Source organism: Triturus cristatus, chromosome 3_2 (assembly GCF_964204655.1).
Source record: "Triturus cristatus chromosome 3_2, aTriCri1.1, whole genome shotgun sequence".
NCBI classification, from domain to species: Eukaryota; Metazoa; Chordata; class Amphibia; order Caudata; family Salamandridae; genus Triturus; species Triturus cristatus.
In genome coordinates this window covers 675,940,579-675,955,552 of record NC_140584.1, presented here as the reverse complement: position 1 = coordinate 675,955,552, position 14,974 = coordinate 675,940,579, and positions in this window count along the sequence as shown.

Below are 14,974 nucleotides of genomic sequence, written 5' to 3'. Positions count from 1 at the left end.
GATTTCAGATTCACAATGATGGTGGCCCAAGTGCTGATGGCTGATCAATAATTTGCCCTTGAAGGTTATTTTTTCTCTTCCCCTTTGAGAGATAGGATAGCAAGATTCCTTCAATGGGTCCACTCCACACAGTCCACAATTCTGTTGTTTTTATGCTTTATACTCCTCAAAGACTCAGACCCGACCAGTCCCTTAGATAATGCAATGTTTGCAAACACAATTCGAGTCTACACAAAAAGGGGCTCAATCTTTCCCTTCTTGTTGTTCACTAACAGAATTGTACTGCTACAGGCCAATCTATTGCATTTTTGAGTCAGGACTCGGGACACTGTTGGTACGGATTGTGACACCATACTCGGGGTCAGACTCCGGATGATCAGAGATGATGGAATGACTCAGGGTGTTAGCGAGAGCGTGACTACTTCAAGGACTTCCACCTGAAAAAGATGGACATTTTAAAAATCACTGAAACCAACCGATTCGGATGATTGTTACTGACTTTGAAGAGGCCTAAAGGTAAAAAAACACACAGACCTACACAAGTCTGTGTGGTGGTGGTGCTGAGGGGTGTGACTGACAGTGGTGCGTTGATTTTTTACTTGATTGGGACAATGCTGTGTTGCTGGGGGTGTGTGTACTGCTCATTGCTATGTGGCTCAAATTTGAAGCAAAGTGGTGGTTGGGTGAGGGCCTGTTGTTGAAGGTAACTGGAGAAAGACATTTAGTCATGAATGATAATCACATTATGCATGTGCTGCTGTTAGGTTACAAATGAAATGATGATGATCAAGACAGTTTGATCAGCCTGATACCAATAGTTACATTACAGGCAGCCATTTATTGTGGGATTTGTGCTGGTTGTTGTAAAATTGGCCTTACCAATTTGTTCACACACTAGGCATAAAATGAATTACTGCAAAAGCTAAAGGACTATTCCTTTCTCCTCTTGCGCTTCTTCTGAGCCTTCAAGGTGCACTCTTAGTCCTCCTTAGTTTAACTTCTTTCTTTGATTCTTCAATATCATTTTTGATAAAGTAACTAAAACTCGCGTAAAAACTACGCCACTAATAGGCGAGGTGTTTCTTAAACATTATAAAGACATATATCAGACATCCCAGCATGTCTCTTCAGAAATAATTGATGAATTTCTGCAGGAATTGCCAATTCCAACTTTGGAAACTAACTTTAAAGAGCTGCTGCTAGCCGAATTTACGAAGGAAGAATTAGATGCGGTTATCAGCTCTTTGCCTAATTGCAAAGCCACTGGAGAGGATGGCATCCCCGCAGAATTTTTTAAAGCATTTTCTACTGTACTCTGCCCCGAGTTTTTAAAACTTGCAAACTATTTATTACAAGGGGGTGACCCACCTGTATCTTTTCGTACGACAGTAGTGGTCAGTATTCTAAAAAAATATAAAGATAGTGAAAATGTGAATTCTTATAGACCAATAAGCCTTCTAAATACTGGTTACAAAATGTTTACTAAACTCCTTGCCAATAGGCTAAATAAGATAGTGGGGTCCCTTATTGGGACACATCAGTGCGGCTTTGTAGCAGGGAGACAGCTATATAATAATACAATTTTTTTATTAGAGGCACTAGATTTTTTTAATATCAGTAAGGTTGAGGCGCAGATTTGTTTTTTAGACGCCGAAAAAGCATTCGATCTTGTTTCTTGGAATTGTCTTTTTTCAATTTTAGAAAACTTCGGCTTCCCAAATGAGATTATTTTCTTATTGAAACAACTCTATACAAACTCACAGGCCCAAATTTTAATCAATTCTGTTAATATAGGGACATGCCAAATAAATAGAGGCACCAGACAAGGCTGTCCCCTTCCCCCGATTTTATTCACCTTATTTATAGAACCATTAGCAATTGCAATCAGGGAAAAAAGAGCCCATACGGTTCCGGTTCAAGGAATGACAAACATAAAATTATATGCTGATGACATTGTTCTCTTCCTGAACCCAAAGATAAATACCCAGACGGAAGTTATGAGAATTTTTGCAGAGTTTGAAAAGATAGGGGGCTATAAAATTAATAAGTCTAAAACAGAAATTATATTATGTAATTCTGATCTGAACTCTCTTTTACCAGAATTTCGACAGACATATAATACTCGTCTGAAGAGGTATTTAGGAATCTATGTAACTGAGAGAGTAGAAGATCTTTATTCCCTAAATTATATCCCATTTTTATAAAAGGTACAGTCTCAGTTAAAACGATGGAATCAGCTCCCATTGTCAATAATCGGACGAGTTGCACTAATTAGAATGTCTATTCTTCCGCTTTTTAATTTTCTTTTTAGTGCAGCTCCTTGTGCAAAACAGACCACTTTTTTTAAAGAAACAGACAGTATGTTCTCTTCTTTCTTATGGATAAATAAAGTGCCAAGATTAGCCCTTGGCACTTTAAATTATTCTGTCGCTGATGGAGGATTATCTCTTCCGAATATTAGAAATTATTATTATGCGACATTTGCACATCACAGCTTTAGATTTTTTTTTTAAATCCTCAAGAGATGGATAACTTTTTTATGAATAAGATCCTAAGGGAGTGCAATATAATAGACCCAACGAGAGTGACTAAATATCCTAAAAAAGTCCGTTATAAGACCCTACAATGGTTACTTAGACAAAAAACTCAGTTGTTAGCACACTACGATATTTTAAGAATTAATATCTCAACAAGGCTTTCAAACATATATACGGGGGAAATAGGTCTCTTAGAGAATAATATGCTAAGGTTGTGGGAAGAAAATGGGTATGTTCAAATCCAGGATTTTATCAAGGGGAACTGTTGGAAAAACTGGGCGGAAATTGAAACGGGACTCCAACACTCAAATACAATTTTGAAATGGTCATTTATCAAATTGAAATCCATATTGGAAAAACTAGATATGGAAAGCCTGCATTATAAAACTATTATTAGTGAAGCCATTAATTCCCCCGTGCAACGGAAAATTAGTAGCTGGATTAAGATCTTTGAGGACAATAAATCTCTCTCATTATACAAAAAAGTCAGGGATAGATGGAAGAAAAGGGAAGATATGCAGATCCTTAAATCAACCTGGAATAGGCTTAACAAACTTACCGCAGCCATATTCAGAGGAGCTAACTTTAAACGCATGTAATATTATGCGAAATGGTTGATATATAGGACATAAAATATACCCGCAAATAGAAGATAAATGTTTTCGATGTGCAGAGAAAGGAACCTGGACACATATCATCTGGGAATGCCCAAAAATCCAGAGTTTCTGGGTGGAGATTGAGAAATATCTTAAAATCATAATTGATCCTCGCATTTTGCTTGATAAATCGACTGTGGTTTTGGGCTGCTCTCCTGTTACCTCTGCACATGAGGAAGGCTTGTTTGTTGCAGTTTCAATAGCAAGAGCCCTAATTCTGCAATTGTGGGGAACAGAGAAGGTACCCAATTTTAATACATGGAGGGCAAAGTTGTCTAGAATACAAGAATTGGAAAAAAAATATGCAATAAGATTAGGAGCTGTAAAAAAATATGAGAAATATTGGAGTGTGTTTGAGATATAGGATAAATTCTTGTAATGGATATAAAAGGAGAGAATACATATCTGGATTTATGTCCGGTTACAGCACTTTGTACTTCAGATTATGTTGATCCTTTGCACTTTGCACTTTAAATTGTTAGGTTCTTTTTCTGTATTGTAGGAATATTGTGATTACACTATTGAGTATTTCCTGATATGGATATTTACCAAACTGTAATATATTGAATCTTAGATTTAATACATTTTTTGTTTTCTTTTTCAATATCTCAAAATATGTACTTATATATGATATTATTGTATGCTGATTAAGTCTATGAACTCTCAATAAAAAAAAAATATATATATATCATTTTTGTTTTCCAATCTACAGGCCCTCTTGTCCGGCGCGGAATTTGAAAACCAATGTTTGCCTTACTGGACCACATCTGCCAGGCACCCAATATTAACGGACTGTACAAGAGGAATCAATGCAGATGCAACTTCCACTCTCAATTTGGCAACACATTATCATTTTTCTTTTAGTTATCATTTGAACTGCATGTGTTTGTGTTGTTTACTTGAATCCTAGAGAAAGTTTATTTTGTAATATAATCAATATCTTTTAAAGCTTGGTAAGACAGATAATAAATAATAATGTAACTTGGTCTCTCTGGGGGAAGATGGACAATTTGGTTTGGTTTAGCTGTACTCATTTGTTCCTTTGTTCCCTTTTCCTCCAATAACATATTTATGATGGTCGGCTGCTCATTGTCAAGATGAATGTTGTCCTTGTGTAGTATTTGTCTTTGTCTAACCTTTCCGCAAATCCCCCTTCCCATCCATTCATCAAACCCCTAACCCTCTTTCCCCAGGTTGTGTGATTTATTGAAGTGTGACTTAACAATTGACACCATTAATTGATCACACACTTGGTGGGGCGAATGTGGTGAAAGGAACACCAACTCAGTACAGGGTGAGGAGGATCTTATTCTTAAGATCATTTAGCCCAATATATATTATATTAGTCACCCCCGCACTGTGCTTGATATATTTTTTTTCAGAGGAACATCTTATTGCCAGCATCAGCATTTAGGCACTGTATTCATTTGCATCTTAGGTTAAACTTGCCCACCCCATACAGTTCATAGTAGCTCAACATTGTTCTGATTATTCAATTTTTCATTGCTTATCATACTCTCTTCTTGTGTCTGAGTCTATTCTAGTAGTCTAGTCTCTGGTCACCGTCATTTCTTTTTTTGAAGCTTGCATACAAAACGGCATTAACCTAGTTTTTATTTCAATTTGTTAACTTCCCTGTGATGAATAGTCTCCACTCTCCATACCCTACAGTTCGAGTTCGCCTAGGAGGGAGTGGGACCTAGCTTCAGTTCTGATGACTTTGCCTTCAATGTTAAAAGAAACGCTAGCAATGCATGCTGCTACTACTACCACCACCATGGCACCTTGGGAAACCATGCAGCCCTTGCATCATCTAATCAGGCAAAAGAAGTGAACTGTGGCTGATTGATTTATTGTTGAACGGCAATTATTCTATACAATGGAAATTCACCCCAACCCCTCTGAGTCCTTAGGGGTTACTAATAATAGATAGTAACAGAGTAGACTGTAGAGACTAGGAGGAGAGAGTAGTAGAAAAAGGGAGAGTACCACATAATTATTTTGTTGTACACACTATTAGCAGATTTTTTAAACTGGCTGCATCAAAGGCAGCAGTGTGAAGTAAAACAATAGCCCCACAATTTGTTTTAAATCATTCATAATATAAAAGTATTCCCTGAACAAACCTAAAATCTGCCAAACCCACAACTGGTCAACCCCTTCTTCCTAACCCCAACCAATGTCCAAGTAGTGTCCAAGAGTAAATTGTCCATACATAAAGAAAAACACAACAATGCCCCAACTACCACCAACCCATTAAAAAAAAGATTAAAAAAGGTGCTGAAGAGAGCACTAACATCGAGTTAGGAGCTTCTTCAAGTACCTGTCCGTCCATTTCTGCCTGGCTTCATTATTCACCAGCCTCAAATCTGCGAAAATAAGGGGAAGCAGCAGTGATGGTGGAATGGCGGCAGGCGCCCATTAGACTGCAGCGACAGTGTGGGGTTGTTGTTGTTGCCTGGCTGGGCCCGAGGCATCTGCAGCAGTTTCTGCCTCCTCTTCCTCCAAGGCCACCAGCCACCGGTACTCGGCCCTGATGGCCTCCAGTTTCTGCTGCCGGGTCTGGGCTGCAATATTCTGCCTGCTAGGTGGTTTTGGATCAGCAGGAATAGCTACATATCAAGAAATAAAAAAAGATAAATTGTAAACAATGATCTTAGAAAAACACATACAAAATTATGGCATGGGTATGGAGGGAGACAGTTAATTGATAATGGGTGGGTAGGAAGGATACATAATATGTTGTGCTTCAAAACTACTGTGAGTCCAGGGAGAAGTCTGAAATACCACCTCCTCAACCCTTTGAATAACAACAAACCTTTCAGCAACATACATTTGTCATTTACCCACCCATGCATCCTCAAGGTTCTTTCAATCAAAAGAAACCACCACAGGATTCCAATCACCGACCCAGGCAGGCATCCTTTCACACATACACTTTCACCCACCCAGGCAGGCTTCCCACCAGTATACCGTTCATCCATACTTCACCCACCCATGCATCCTAGCTATTAGCCACCTATACTATATGTATCCGGTACTTTCACCCACGCATCCTTCTCTTTCAGTCATATATATCAAATTTCACCTGTCCTTTCTCCTTCCATACTTCTTTCCCTATCCCATCAACCCACAGCTAAAGATCTTGTTTATGAAACTTTCTCTGCTGAGTTGAAGATAGGAGCGGCCATTAGTTATTCAGCTCAACTCCTACAGTGTTCACCGGTTGTTCACAGGTCAACAACACTACACCTTTATAGTGAGTATATAATTAATTGTAAATAAGAAAGCAATATGACTTACAACCACCTGTCACCGCTACTGGCTCATCCCCTTCCGCTGCTGCATTTGCAGAATGGCTGGCACCGTCACTGCTGGCACTGGTGGTCGTTGCAGCTAGACAAAAAAGATAACACATTTCCTAGATGCCAAAAAAGCCTCCCATTATAAAACTTTTTATAGCAAAATATACCACACACATCATTCATTGCAATTTGGATACATTACAGGCATTATCTTTTATCCAAAATATCAGGGTGGGCATTTTGTTGGTGGCAATTTTTTAAAAAGCCTCAAGACAAGCTGTTAAAGAGTGCTGGAGCTATTGATTGATTAATCTGATGTTTTGAGACAAAAAAGCATGTGGCCTTCGGTTGGCAAATGCAATTGGGCCAGACATGGTGACAGCGATCAGTTCACCAACTGCTGCCAATAATACAAGGCCTAGCTAAGAAGACACAACTTTGTGGTGTCCAACGTGACCATGGCCACTCTCTTGTTTTAGTGATTGAGCCTTCTCATCTCAACAAACATGCCCTGAATACCTTACTTGGGCCATGGACATGCAATCTACATGGCCGAGGAGAAGTATTAGTAGTAGTATGTGACAAATGGGTTTTCTGAGTCTTAGAGTACTGCCACTAGGCAGTCCACAACATAGGGAGAGAGAGAAAGTGTAAGAAACTGGCTCTATATATACTGCACCAAAGTGAGGTACAGTGTGTATAGAATCCAAGAGTCTCCAGAGGATTGGCAGAGGTTAAAGTTAGATAGAACCTTACTCTCTAAAGTGGTAGCTTGGTCGAGCAGTAAGGCAGTATCAGAAGACAGTGTAAAGCATTTGATGTACACACTCGGTCAGCAAATGGTCTCACACACACAAGAACTGAACTCTAGGCCAATTGTTTGTATAAAAAAATATACTGTTGTTTTATTTTAGAAGCACAGGTTTGCATAAAATACTTTCTCAAAATAAGATGCTGTTGTTGAATACTTTCAATGAACAAAATAGACTTTGAATGCAATAAGGTACAGGGGTTGCAATAGGCAACACAATACTTTGTTTATCTATAACATTGAGCTCAATGGGATTTTTAAGAAAACTGCAAAGGAATTCCTTTACAAACGTTTTTCTCACTCAGGGCTGGATCCTGGTTTCAGCCCGGGTGCATTTCCTGTAAACAGTTGAAAGAAATCGTTTTTGTTAGACAGGCGATTTTTAAGCAATATTTGTATGTTACAAAAATCGATACAGAAGAATTCCTGGTAAAAACCAGGCAATGTTATCCTATGGGGGAAAATCAAGTTATCATAAAATCAGTTGTAATGACTTTTTCTGGTCAGTGCTGGGCACCTAAGTCCAGCACTGGGATCTCTCCTGAGAACAGGTGAGTAATTTCGTTTTCATTGATCGGACGATTTTTAGTGAATATTTCAAAGTTTCAAAACTCGACACTTAGAAGAATTTCCAAGTGAAAACCATTCAATGTTACCCTATGGAGAAAATGTAAGTTATCGGCTTTCAAGTAAGTACTCGGCTGGCAGAGTTAAGGTTCCGGGGCAAGACTCAGGGGTCTCCCAGGTTCAGGATTGTACTGTTGTTACAACCTCAGCGACACAGGAGCGGCCAGGTGCAGAGAGAGTAGGCCCAATGTTATCCTATGGCGGGCAGGGGGCCTTTGGTTGGTGGCTGCTAGCAGGCAGGCCACACGGCTGTGGGAGCAAAGTTCCTGGTCACTTACTCAGGCCAAGTGGGGAAGTCTAACAGGGTAGTTGGTGCACCCTCAGCGGCACTGGGGCAACCGGGTGCAGTGGGCTTCTGGGCCGTCGGATGCCCAATGTATTTCAATGGCACAGCTACGAGATGAACAAAGGCTGCAAACTCGTGGACGGTGTTTTTTCAGGTGTGACCACCACTTCGAGAGGTAAGTTGGGAACCTGTAGATTGGGTAGACATCCTGGAGTTGGGCACAGGGGGCCGTGGGGCGCCAGGTGCACGGCTAGTCTTCTTTCTTCTTGTTCTTCTTGTAGTTTTGGAATCGGGATCTGAGGAAGGAAGGTTCAGGGTGCCCCTAAATACTAAATTTAGGGGCGTTGCAGGTAGGTAAAGGGCAGAGACCAATGGGTCCCTTCCCAGTGGGAGGGGGGGAGGAGCCTGTCCCTGGTTGGCTGGGTCTCCCCATCCTCAAGCTGGCGGGGACTCGAGGTTGTGCTTCACCTCACCTCCCCCACCTTAGGGGTGGAGTTGGCAGAGGTGGGCACACCTCTCTTCCTCACTTTGTTTTTCCTGCCGGGTCTCCCGCCCAAAGAGGGGGTAGAACCAGTGGGGACCTTCAGGGGGCATCTCTAAGATGCTCTCTGTCGTGCATTCTGCATTAAATACCACACTGGCATCAGTGTGGGTTTAATGTGCTGAGAAGTTTGACACCAAACTTCCCTGGCTTCAGTGCAGCCATTATGGTGCTATGGAGTTCGTAATGACAACCTCCCAGCACCATATACTCTTAATGGCAGCACTGGAATGGACCTGGGCACTGTAGGGGTACAGGGCTCCTGCACCTGTACCCTCACCACTGGCATAGGGCACCCAGCTAGAGGGGTGACTGTTGTATGCCAGGGCAGTGGTTTGTGGGCATGACACACAGGGGTGTGTGCCATGTCGTCTCTTTGTTTTGTTCTGCACCCAGACAAAGGCAGTGTGTGTGTGTTTCGGGGTACAGGGCCTCTAAGGGTGGCACAATAAGTGCTGCAACCCTTAGGGACCTTCTCTGGTCACAGTGCCCTGGGTACCAGGTGCTGACATGTGTCCAGAGATGCCTATTGGGTTTAGGCTTCAATGTAGTTTTAGGGAAGGAACACAGGCCCTGGGTACCTGATTGGCAGGAGCCCAGGGCACACTCAGTCAAAGTACATCAGCAATTCAGCAAAAAGTGGGGGCATACCATGCAAGAAAGAGGGCACTTTCTCACAGAAAGATGACTGACAAAGCAGAAGAAAGGAAGCTACAGACAGACTAGTCACTACAGACTAGAGACAGTTTGAAGTAAAGTACAGAAACTTGAAAAATAGAAAATAATTAAATAGGATTATTAGGTATAACTAGAATCTAGAATCAGATAGATTGAAGAGAATTTGAGAAAAAAGTATATAATGGGTAGACATTATTCAAAAAGGAGCGGCAAAGTTAGGGGAATAAATATATTAATGTTAACACCAGGAGGACTTAATGGGGCCAGGAGAGCCATCGGCTGAGGAACTGTGGGAGGCACCTCCAGCTCCCGGACTCTCACCCACCTCAGCCCTCTTCTTGCCCCTGGATACTTATGTTAGACATAAAGACAATAAAAGATTGGTAGTGAATAAATATCTCCCCAAAATATTTTTGACAGAGGCAATCGCAAAACCATTGAACTTTTCTAAATCAGATCAATTAGTAGTAGTATCCTATTCCAAATTTCCAAAACCTACCTACCTAGCCCCATTCCAAATTTAGTAAACTACATTTTTGAATTACTTAAAATAAATTGCAATGAATGATGCTTGCTTCTTTTCAAATCTCATTCACAGTCTCTCAACCCCCTTTGACGAGCCAATTCACTAATCACTAAGGGCCTTATTAATTATTACAACAGTGTCGGCCGGGCATGGTTGCTGCTCTGGAACTGCCCTACCTTGGGTCAGCGGTCACAACCGCACTTTTACAAACTAATATGGCCCATTGGCCATATTGCGGTCACAAACTTCCATTTTTCAATGGAAGCTTGTGCTGCACGGATGCTGTTGTTCACAACCCATCCCTGCACCGTCTGTGTGACATGCCCCATGCGATTACACAGATTATAAATAACTAATTACAGAGCTTCTTACAAAATCATCACTAATCACATCAGCCCAAGCGAGCAACAACAAGTAGGATAACTAGATTAGGTAGCGCCAAGTAGGCTAAGCACCTGCCTAGAATAACAGACTATTACATAATATTTGAAAATTTTACTTATCTGCATGTGAGCAGCATGCTTGCTATTATTTGGGAAAAAATGTTAGCTATAGCATTGAAAACACAAGTAATAATAAAAATGAATAATTTTTATTATTGTCCAGCAGGTCCTGCTCACAGTCCAGAATGTCGGACCAGCAATGCGTCAACTGCTTATGGGAGCGCCGGAACCTAGAGCAGTACTAAACTGCCCGGCAGACCCTCGTCCAGCGCTGCTGGTGCTCTAGCTTCCCATACCCAGACCCAGGCCTGCTGCAAGGGTGAAGGGGAGGTGGTGCTGGATATAAAAAAACTAGCGCTGCCACCTCCACCTCAGAAAAAAGGGCACAGAGCTTCACTCCTGCCTGGCTCCGCACCTGCTACTTGCGCACCTTGGTGCGCCCTTATCTTCCATGGGGCTGGGGGAAAGAGAGGAAAAAATAGAAACAGGGAAAAAGAAGGAAGGGGGTAATAAGGAAATAGTAAGGCTAAAAACATATTTAAAAAGCACAAAACTCAGTTAAAACACACAAAAATGAAGAAAAAAACACAAAGTACACACTTAGAAAGACAAAGGGTTTAATAATAAATAAAAAAGATTGCAAAAAAGTTTTAGAAATCAAGGATTGCAAAGATTGAATAAGGATCAAAAGGTAGGCCCCTGCACCATAAACAAGGTGGCCGTGCCCATGCGTGACCATGCGGTGCAGTTTGAGCAATATTTCCAACTGCACACGCAGTCCGCGTTGATGTATGGCGGAAACGTCACTAGAACGGGCAGGACAAGCAACTCTGCCTGCTCGCGGAACTCCTCGTAGCACGGTGAAATATGTTTGCTGCTTCGCGGAATTCTGCGTAGCGCGGCTATGCGAACTATGCCTAGGATTAATTGTCATCAACAACAACAACACTAAGCAGGAAGGCATTGGGAACAAAAATACAACATGCAGGCCTACATGGCTGGCTAGTGGTAACACAAATTGGTCACCAGTCACATGATCACAATAACAAGAGGCAGGAGGGCGAGGCCTGGGAAACAAAGAATATAGGCAGGCCCATGGACCCTGACTGTATAAAAAATGCCACTAGCCACATGGCCTGTGGAACAAAGGCAAATGGTGGCCTATGGAAAACACACACACACACACACCCTGGACAGACAAAGGAGGCATGGTAAAACAGAGATAACAGCATTAATTCAGCAATGCCAAAAGCAAAAATTAAGAGGGCTGAAAGTGTTTACAACAAGACACATCCTCCAAAGGCATTACCCCCATACAATCTGTGCATGAAAAAAAACATAAAATACCACAGGAAAAAAAAAGATTTTATATTTCAATCCAAATCCATACGTAGCCTAAAAAAGCTCTTTCAGACAACACAGAAACAGTTGTTTCATGCACCGATGACTAGTATTGGGCCCACTGGCTGGAAGGCCTATTGGCAGACTAGGCCACATAGTGAATTAAACTAAAAGAATACTGCACATGTATTAGAAAACATGAAGAAAATGTACTAAACTTTGCAACATTTTCCTGTACAAAATAAGAAAAAATTACATACATAACAACAACAACAACCAGCAAGGATGCATGGCCACAAACAAAGAACAAATGCAAGGCTATGGGAAATGCACACTGACAGCCTACACAAAATGGCCGCCAGCCACATGGTCACTACAAGAAGCAGGAGGCCTAGAAAACAAAGAACGCATGCAGACCTATGGCAAAAAGCACACTGGTTGCCTACACAAAATGGCCTCCAGTCACATGGTCACAACAACAACAACCAGAAAGAAGGCATGGCCACAACAAAGAAGACATGCAGGCCTATGGCAAAAGCACAATGGCTGGATACACAAAATGTCCGCCAGCCACATGGTCACAACAAGATTGGATAAGTTTAGATTAAAAGCTTGTAAAGCGCCTGGTTACTCCAAACGGAGTGTCCCCGCGCTAAGAATTCCTCCTCTCTGTACAGTGGGCCCTTATCCAAAATAAAGGTTATGTTAGCACCAGTCTACCTGAGATGACCTAAAGAACCATGTTTTTAGTTTTCTATGAAACAGCACTTCTGAGGGCTGCATCCTAAGATCCAACGGCAGTTGGTTCCAAACTTTCGCTGCTAAGAAGCTCAAGGAAACAAAGGTTGAGCATGACCCAGTGTTTAAGTTCCTTCAACCTCACCTCTGAGTACTGGCAGATCGGCCTCACCGAGGGAGCCAAGGAGAAAACTGCCTTCCTCACTCCGGAAGGGCATAACCAATTCAGGGTCATTCCCGTCGGACTCAAGAATGCCCCCGGAGCCTGGTGAACCAGAACCTTGCTGCTATGAAGGCCTTCTCAGCTGATTATCTGGACAACCTTGCTCTCTTCAGTAAAAGTTAGGAAGATCATCTCTTCCACCTACAGGAAGTGCTTCAAGGCCTGCAACAAGCAGGTCTAGCTTTCAAGGCCAGTAAGGGCCAGATAGGACAAGGATCGGTGGTGTAATTGGGATGCCGGATGGGCCGGGGTAATGTGCAATCTCTCCAGGCCAAGATTAAGGCTATCCTGGCAGCCTGCCAAAACCCAAAAGGGCATAAAGGCCTTCTTTGGCCTTGCCAGGTACTACCTGAGGTTCCTCAAGGGATATAGCACATTGTGACCCCCTTGGTGGTACTGACTTCAAAGAAGCAGCATAAAAATGTAATCTGGACCAAGGTCTGCCAAACACCATTTGACCCCCACAACAGGCCATGTGCAGGGCACCTGTGCTCTTGGCTCCGGACCTTTTTGGGGAGATCATCATTCAGACGAATGCCTCCGAACATGGTATCGGGGTGGTACCATCTCAACTCAACGAAGAGGGCCGAGACCAGCCCATAGGCTTCATCACTCGGAGGTTACTCCCACCGGAGCAATGGAGGAGCATGAAAGAGCGGAAAGCTTTCACCGTGATCTGGGCCCTGAAGAAGCTAAGGCCATACTTGTTTGCCACACAATTCTTGGTCCTAACGGACCACAGGCCCCTCCAATGGCTAATTAAGATGAGGGGTGAGAAGAGTCCAAAACTACTGAGGTGGTCCTTTTCCTTACAGGGAATTGACTTTAGAGTGAAACACCGACCAGGGGTCGACCACTCCCACGCGTCAACCACTCCCACGCTGATGGCCTATCTGTTTTCTTCTGCATTAGTGAGTAGGACTACGTTGATGCTGGTTAGAACCTCCCTACTTTCAGCTGGGGGAGGCTTTCATGTGGGAAGGACATACCAGGCATATGGCTTAACCAGGCCCTAGCACCTTTGGTGCAGGGGCGCACACACCACCCATCTCAGACCAGTCGGTCATGGGTAGACTTCATTTTGGGTGTGATTGCACACTTCTGGCCAGTGACATTGGCCCGGGCACCTCGCCGCTAGCACCATGCATGCAAGCACGCAGAGACAGGTTTGCCCTTAATCATATGATCTTATTAAATTGTACTGAGTCCATAATGTTCACAGATACACCAATGTCTATCAAGGCTGTTATGAATGTGCCACCAATCTCCACCATACGCGTGGCAGGAGGCTGTTTTTACTACAAACACATTGTTGTCCTCTTCACCATCCACAAGAGCAACTTGTGTGCCATCGTCAGTCGTACCTTCCATCTGCCCCTCATCCAGAGATAGTTGCAGGGGAGCCTGGAGGCTCTGCTCGGGTACCCTCCCCTGGTACCTTGCCTATGCACACCTTGGCAAAATTATTAATTTTTCCACATTTGGAGCAGGCACACTGTATCAGAGGGCAGACATTTGGTGTACAGTGCTCCAGACCACAGCTGCCACACCAGTTGCCTTGCAGCTTCAACGCGTATGGTGGGTGGGCAAACCCATGGCAGCTCTGGATAGCAATGACCCTTTCCTTCTCACCTTTGAAACTTTCAGGGGACCTCCTGAGGCAGCACTCCTTCCTAGTGCTTCCTCCATAATGTCTGCCCTGCTGTTCGACAGTTCATGTGTGAGGGCTAGGACTAGGATATCATCCAGGGAGATGCCTGGCTGCCTCAGCATAAGGCGCCTGAGAACTGCTGACTTGCAGATTATCTGGGCATGGATTTCTTCCAGTTGGTCAGCGTTCATGCATGTGCTTGCCAGCTTTCGGAGTGGGGCATAGAACATGTTGATGGCTTGTTCCTCCACCTGCCAGGCTTGGTGTAGTTTGAAAGCACTCATAATCAGGATTGAACTGTGGATCAAAATATCTATTCAGGGCTTCTACTGCAGCTGCAAAGTCATTATCTCCGACTGTGTTAGGCAAGATCTCAAATAAGTCATATAGCTCATGCCCCCGCCATGCACAGTTTTCCCATCATTAATTTTATAACAAATGTTGCAGTGATATAAATGAAGTCATAGAAGATGTCATGACTGATATGTGGGTAATTAGCAGTCCATTGCAAGAGCGCATGTTATAGTTACCTTACAGCATGTTTCTTGAGAGAAGTAGAACTATAACTGTTGAATTTCCGTGGTTTTGTGTGTGCAAAATATGAACCTAAC